General features: G+C 47.5%; 1 pseudogene; it reads left to right on the top strand.

The window, feature by feature from the left end:
* Positions 1-3,494: 3,494 nt before the first annotated feature.
* LOC136646255 (5S ribosomal RNA) lies at positions 3,495-3,613 on the top strand (annotated as a pseudogene).
* The last annotated feature ends 4,613 nt before the right edge of the window (positions 3,614-8,226 follow it).

The raw sequence follows: 8,226 nt of genomic DNA, 5'->3' as shown, positions 1-8,226 counted from the left end.
GTGAGCCCACCCAATCAGGAATCACGGAGCGAACAGGCTAACCAACCCATTGCTACATAACCAATTAGATTTGACTAATTGGCATTACTGGGGTGACATTACTGGGACAGCGGAGAGTGAATGCAGTGTAAGTGGTGGCGTCAGATGTTGAGAAACAGTATATACTGCCGACAGACTGACAGATAAATAAAATAGATAGGTATACATTAACATGAGAGTGGCCCAACATGTGTACAGGTAAACAAACAAACATGTACACAGCTACTGATGGCTATGTGTAGTTAATGTTGTGTCCAAACAGAGCTATTACCAGCAATGTCTCTTGGGCGCCCTCTTAGCCAGTTTGACACAGGGTTAGGAAATTCTAAAGAAGCAATTGGGTTAGCCAATTAATTAATAATCCAATTAATGTTGGTTCTGATGCAATGCGTAATAATGATAAATGTCAGTGTGCCGGCAGAACATGCAACCACACGGGTCACTCCTGATCTTTTAATGAATCTTGGGAGAGCTTAAAATGCCTGGAATTTTAAAAACTCTACCTCCTGAACCCAGATGTGAATGATGTATGGTTTGGCTTACATCATGCTGAAAAAAAGGCATTTTCACACATGCTCTAAGGCAGGGGTCTCCAAACTTGTTGGTCTCAGGGCCACATCTTTATCTTAACACGGTGCTGAGGGCCAAGGTTTGGAGACCTGTGCTCTAAGGTAATTTCTCTGTTGATCATGCCTTTGTGTGTTCCAAGCCTGTGTATAAAACTCTCTTAGTTTTGCTCCCCCCACCCAGAACGGCTCCAAAGGGGAAGGGGAGGCTCCCTGTAGAACTTAATGCTTTGCACCCCCCTCTAGCTATACCACTGACTGTATATCTCCCTGTGTTCTGGCCTGAAATGAACTGGGGTTGCTATGACAAAGACTCTGGGTTCTTTCAGTGTTGCAACATTTATCTCTGACAGATGGGAAGGGGCATGGTTTTGACCCCCAACCCACATGTTGGCAACACTGTTGTAAACAGCTCTCTGCTAAAGGGTAAGAGCATTAATTGGAACACACGCATCGAGCAGCTGGTGAATAATCAGAAACTTTCACAATTGGCGCATCTGAGCACCATCCGCCACTGTACACACTGATGCTACTGGAGGCTTGATCAAGGAAGTGGACGGGGAAGAAAATGCATTTTTTTCATTTTTTGACAGGACAATGAAATTGACTCCCACTGTGAAAGAGGAATCTTCAGAGGAAGACACTTCTTGGAAGTGTGGGGCTGATTCTTAATTGCTTCCCCTGGAATGAAATCCATAAACATAGCTGCTTAAAAACAAAACCGTGACAGGTGCAATTTCTGTAGCCAAGAGGCTACTTTGTCCATGGGTTGGTTGACACCTTGTAATGGAGGCCTGGTTTAGACGTGCAGCAAAATGAGATGACCAGATCTTGGGGTGGCAGAGTGGACTGTATCTGTTCAGGATTCAGATAGAGCAGGGGTGTCCAAAGTTTTTGGCAGGAGGGCCACATTGTCTTTTGGACACTGTGTCGGGGGCCGGGGGAAAAAAAGAATTAATTTACATTTCAAGTTTGAATAAATTTACATACGTTTGCATAAATATATTAAAGATGAACTTATATGAATGATTGAAGGTATTGCAATTGCTCAAGGCCTATAAAAGGCCTTGCACAAAGCAAGGCTGGTCTTTCCTTTTCTGCTGCTACTGCATCACAGATGTGAAACAGCAAGCAGTGGTGGGAGCCCTCATGCCACAGCTCACGTGAGAGGTCAAACAGTTGCTGAGAGCAGTTGCATTGGGCCAGTGTGGGCTCCAACAAATCACCGGAGGGCCAGAGGCTCATTGGAGACTGGGAGCTCCCTGAGGGCCGCATTGAGAGGCCTCGAGGGCCGCAAGTGGCCCCAGGGCCGGGGTTTGGGCACCCCTGAGATAGAGGATACCAGTTTTAGGGTGCAGTCCTAACCCCTTATGTCAGTGCTTTCCAGCACTGGCATAGCCGTGCCAATGAGACATGTTCTGCATCCTGCAGCTGGGTGTCACTCACGGAGGCCTCCTCAAAGTAAGGGAATGTTTGTTTCCTTACCTCAGAGCTGCATTGTCTTTATGTCAGTGCTGGAAAGCACTGACAAAAGGGGTTAGGTTTGTGTCCTTAATTGTTCTACATATTAAAAAAAAACTGACCTTCCTGTAATTTTTATTTTAAATTACTATATGGTTAAAAACTTCTGGTGGAGATCTTTCCCTTTCGTCCTAGTTTTCCTCTTGCAGATAATTTTTTTTTTTTTTTTCACATGGGAAAGTGTTCTAAAATGCGACCTCACCACCTGCAGTTCTATCCCTTGTACCTCCAAATGCTCTGATTTGTATGTAGCTCAGTTTCTTAGCCATTCCTCTACACCAGCTCCTGGTCTCCTTTCATCCACACACTGACTTGGCCGGTACCTGCTTAGCTGCATCCAGATTGCTGAGTCTTGTGCCTTCCACATACACCCTGGGACCGAGTTTATTGTCTTGAAGGTACATGGAGCTGCCTAGCCATGAAGCAAGCCACAGTTTCATCGAGTTCACATTGTCTTTTCTGTCTGGCCACAGCTTCCCTGGCTCTTAGGTAGAGGTATTTCCCATCTCTCAACTCCTGATCCTTTTAACAGGAGATGCCCAAACGTGCAATTTGGAACTGTCTGTGTGCTGAGTAGGGGTTCTGTTACGGAGTGATGGGCCCTGCTTTTGAAGGTGATCCATAATTCAGGCAAGGAGCTGGATGTGGCTTCCTGCTTCAGTTCAGCCCTACAGTTCCGTGGTGTGCTATCATTACAATAAGAGTCGACAAATAGACTAAGGCCCAAATCCTAACCCACTTTCCAGCACTGGCATTGCTTTGCCAATGTAATGTGTGCTGCATCCTTCAGTTGAGGGGCACTCACTGAGGTTTCCTCAAGGTAAAGGAATGTTTGTTTCCTTACCTAGGAGCTGCATTGCCCGTACGTCTGTGTTGGAAAGTGAGTTAAGATTGCACCCTAATTGAATTTGTGTTCCTTAACTTTTAGCCAGTCATTGAAGTTTGCTCACTATGCAGGAGATTCTGGTTTTAAATATATTAGGGCACAATCCTAACCAGGTCTACTCAGAAGTAAGTCCTATTGTGTTCAGTGGGACTTACTCCCAGGAAAGTATGGTTAGGATTGCAGCCTTAGGGCCCAATTCTATCCAATTTTCCAGTGCCAGTGCAACTATGCCAATGGGACATGCACTGCATTCTGTAGTGGGGAGGCAGTCGCAGAGACCTCCTCAAGGTATGGGAACATTTGATCCCTTACTTTGGGGCTGCATTGCCTCTGCACCGGTGCTGAAAAGTTGGATAGGATTGGGCCCCTAAGTTGATAGAATGAGCCATCGGAAGTGTGCTTTCTATAGCAGTTTCCCTTGTTTTCAAGGAATGAATGGAGAACCACTTTGCCTTGGGGCAGAGCTTGCAGAAGCTGGCTGGGTAAAAGACGCTGTTACCCTGCACATGCCCAATCTCATCTGATCTCGGAAGCTAAGCAGGGTCAGACCTGGTTAGTACTTGGATGGGAGACCGCATGGGAATACCAGGTGCTGTAGGCTTATACCATAGTCTTTCGAGACTGAAGGTTGCCAACCAAAAGACACTGTATTGTAATGGTAGCAGTTGTGTATAAAGGAGGTCGGTGACTGGCCAACCCAGTTCTTAAGATGCTGGGAGAAGGCAAACACTTTGGGTGTATCCCTTCCCTTCTGGGTGGAGGTCATGGTCTCCTACTAGTGATAGATGTTCTTGAGTTCTGCCTCTATGAAGACTTTGTAGTCAACACGAATGGGATGATATGTTCACAAGTTTAATAGAGGTTGACACACTTCAGTCTGGCTTTACCAGCACTCTTGGAGGCACAAGGAACCCTCGGCAGCATTGGTAATTTGCATGCCTGCTTCATTTCAATGCACCAAAATGGTAGATTATTTAGTACTGTCATGGAACAGACAAACAATACCTGGGAGGGAAAAGCTGGTAGTCTTCTTTCAAACCGTCCTTTCATACCAATAAAGGAGGTAGCTGCAGGGTGGCAAGACTGCAAAGAGAGTGCTATGCAGTATTTGCTCTCATTACTAAAGATTGATTTTTAATTAAAATTAATTAAAGTTTTTAATTAAAAATAAGAAAAATGTATGCTGGCATTTCCCAGAACACGTTTTGTTTTTTTTAATTTATATGGTTGGTTTTGATTACCGCATTGGGTCTTTTCATTTGCTTGTTCTTTGTATGCATCCGGGAAAGGTTCCACGCCCCACGTGGAAGACTGAAACGTGTCATGTGGCTCACCTTGGTCAATCTAGTTGAAGTACTGTTTTGGCTGGAACACCATTCAGGATATAAATAGTATTCCCTCCTTTCTTGCAAAAAGTTAATCAGCAACACATTGAAAGCATTATCAACTTTTCCCAATTGGGACATTTTTCATTCTTTTCTGTTCCACTTTTCCACCAAAGTGCTCAAGGCAGTTTACATTTTGCAGTAATGGCTTACAGCAACGCTTCTCAAACTGTGGGTTGTGACCCACTTGGTGGGTCGTAGCCCGAGGCTCAGCTGCGGACCTCCTCAGCCTTACGCCTGGGGCAAAGCTCTGCGGGCCCCCCTTACGGGCTATTGTCACCCCCTGCGGGCAGAAATCCACCCCCCCCACCAGAGGCTCTTGGAGCCTCACATGACCTCCTCCCACACTCGGGAAACCTCAGTGAGGTTCCCCAGCGCTATAAACTGTGCTTCTGGCAAACTAGAAGCAAAGTTTCCGCCCCTGTTGGGAGCCTCAGAGAGGCTTCCGCGAGGTCCCAGCAGCCAGCGCCTGGGGCATTTGCCCCGCCCCAGTCTATGGCAGGCACACAACTGCCAAGGCTAAATGAGTTGCGAGTTGGGCCCACCTGCCCATCCTTGCCTCCATTTGGCTCCAAATTGAAATAAAACAGACACAACCAGAGACCATTTCTGGGTAATGACCCACCTCTGGAGGCCACTCCTGCATCGCACTGGGCGTGGGACAGCCTCCAGATGCTTCTGTGGACCTTGGAACTTCTAGTTTCCAGGTCACTTCTGGTTTCAGGAACACAAATTCTGGTTGTGTCTGAAGATGTTTTGGAGACCCATGGAGGCTTAAGACGGCAGTGCCGGAGGCCACAGTGGGTCATAGCTCTGGTAAGTTTGAGAACTGCTGGCGTCTGCTTCTTGAACTGCTGTTTTGAGTCTAAGAAGGTTGATTCAAAAGGGAAAAGGAATGGGAAGAGGAAGGCAAGCCAATTTAGGTATCAAAACATTCTAGTTTCATAATCACTAGGTAGAATGGTCAGAGATGAAGGTAGTTCTGGAAGTGGGTCAGTTGATCCCAAGGAGAACTGGGGAAGGGGCTTGCTTTTGTACCTCTCCCTCTGATGCAGTCAGGTGAAATGGATGCTGGTGGAGGCAGTTCTGAGAGGGAAGGAGCAACATGACAGTTGATCTCAGCTGAACCAATGGAGGAGGCCATGTTGCTTCGCCTCTCCTTATAGTACTGCTAGGTGTAATGGCTGCTGGTGCACTTCTGTGAGGGAAAGAATCAATATGGCCATTGGTCCCAGCTTAGCCAATAAGACTTGAATGGTCATACCCAGAATTGATATATAGTACCCACCCTAACTTCTGGTCTTTGCTGCCACCTCAGACTCTAAAACTGTCGGGGGGGGGGTGAGTTTGTCAAGCACTGGACAGCTATGAGAACCTCAGGATGCTATTCTAACCACACTTTCCTGAGAGTAAGCCCCACTGAATAAAATAGGACTTACTTCTGAGTTGACCTGGTTAGGATTGTGCCCTCAGTTGTCTGGGCCTGCTACAGTCTAACAGTCGAGCTGCAAAAAGTTGCAATGATACTGTTCAACTTTTAATTTCTTGAACCCGCATCACTTTCTTGTTATCCCAAAAGTTTCCTTTGCCTATGTGACCCTGCTTACTTAAACATGCCCTGTTGTCATTGCTGTCTCATGCACAGAATGCCACAAGAGGGGTAGTGATGCTATGGGAAAGCAGCAGAGACATGAACCAGTGAGCCGGCTAGGGGAAAAAAACCAACTCTCAAAAAGCCATTTCTGGGCACTGAACAAGTCAGTGATGTTTATTGATGTCGATCCCGATCTACCAGTCGATCGCCAGGCAAAATGAGTCGATCGCCAGGCAAAACACATTCTTGGGAGTGAGCCCCGCCCTGGGAGTGAAGCATCCCTGGGAGTGAGCCCCACCCTGGGAGTGAGTAGTCCTGGAGTGAGTAGTCTACTGGGGCTGACTCATGAGTAGTCCTGGAGAGGAGCCGCTGGCAGGCTCCTCTCCTGTCCAGGCATCCCTGGGAGTGAGCCCCGTTGACTCTACTGGGGCTGAGTCATGAGTAGTCCTGGAGAGGAGCCGCTGGCAGGCTTCTCTCCCATCCACGCATCCCTGGGAGTGAGCCCCGTTGACTCTCCTGGGGATGACTTACCTTTCCCCTGTTTTTGCACTGGTATGTATGGAGATCTGCCCCCCCCCACTTCCATCTGTTGGTTCTGTGTGCAAGGGGTTTTGCACTGGTCTTGCTGTGATGCCTATATAGAGATCTTCCCTCCCCCACACCTTTCCCTTGTTTTTGCACTGGTCTGTATAGAGATCCGCTCCCCCCCCCACTTGTACTGGAATCGAGGAAGATCTGGTGGGGAGGTAGATGTGGTGTCAGCAGTGGCCCCTTTAAGGGTAAGGCCTGGGCATCCAGCAGAGCGTGCTGCACAGCTGCAGCCACTTGAAGGCAATAGGGCCCTCAGGGATATAAGAGCACCTGAGGCAGGAAGGGCTCCACTTATTTATGTGAGTCAGCCTTTTCCTACATGAAGACCTTTAAGTCCAAGTCCATCAGTTCCACCATGACTGATGAACATTTGGAAATGTGCTTGAAACTGGCTGTCAGCAGCTACTGTCCGGGCTATGCATCCTTGGCTGATTCACTTCAGTGCAAGTCATCAAAGTAAACTCAAGTAATTACAAAAAATGTTTATAGTTAATTATGTTGTGTTGTGCAATATTGGCTCATGCAGTTATGCAAGGTACACCAACACACATTGTACACATAAATGTTATATGTTATGATGGCGCGAACATTGTAAAAAAACTCTGGTAGATCTCCGGGCCTTGCTGGGTTTCAAAGTAGCTCTCGAGCCAAAAAAGTGTGAGCACCCCTGCTGTAGACGAATGTGGCATGCACAAAAGGAAGGCTTCAGGAGCGCATTGGAGCTCTTCCTAAAAATCTATTCTCACATTTCATCAGGACTGTAGCCAGATGTTTTGTGATGAGAGACCTGAGCAGCCCAGGATTGTTGCCAAAGAGCTAGAACACTTCAGATGTTTCGTGTTATTTCTTAACATTGCCTCTTATTGAGCAACTGGGTAGACACTGCCTGCATGCCTTTCTTTACATGTCCACAATTAACAGGAATTAGATACGTTATTTTTTTAACATGAAATCTGAACAGTCATGGAGGGGGCTAGCCCCCCTCTTAAAGCCCTTCTGTGGCCATGGGCCTGCGTTTAGTTATTCCAATTACAGCCCAATCTTAACCTGCCCGGAAGCAGGTTGACCGGCTGGCCTGCTCTTCATCCAGAGCAGAGCAGGGCTGGGCTGGGTTGCAGCGCAACGCAGCATCAGGGGAATACCCATGTTGCACAGCAGCTGCCTCTATGGGGCTACTCAGATCTGTGCAGATCCAAGTGGCCTGGGCTGCCTGAAAGAGTGGTTAGGTGCCAACCTAAGTTCCGGATCCTAGTCCCAGCCCCTCACAGGCCCAGTTCTCCCACCAGCCAACCCTTCCCCTGCCCTGGAACACTCCCATTCTACTCTCCCCCCCCCCCGAACCCCACACCAGCCTGATTCATTCAGCATGAATTCACCATTCTGCCAGCACAGCAAGGCAGGATTCGGAGACTGGCACACTAACCATTTGCTAATCTCCTGACTCCCACGGTGGTACAAAACTGTCTTACACCACTTTTGTGACACCTCCAGGTTTGCGAAAGTGACTTGCACCAACCCAAGAACACTCCTGGATTGCACTCCCATTCAAAAAAGGTCTTCCTGGATGGTGGTTTTGTTTGTTGAAAGTCACCTTGGCTGTAATCAGGACACAGAAGGCATAAAAGTGATCTGTGTTTCTGGTGT

This window comes from Tiliqua scincoides, chromosome 3 (genome assembly GCF_035046505.1).
Source record: "Tiliqua scincoides isolate rTilSci1 chromosome 3, rTilSci1.hap2, whole genome shotgun sequence".
NCBI lineage: Eukaryota > Metazoa > Chordata > Lepidosauria > Squamata > Scincidae > Tiliqua > Tiliqua scincoides.
The sequence above is the reverse complement of the archived record's forward strand: the minus strand, read 5'-3'. Positions and strand labels throughout refer to the sequence as shown.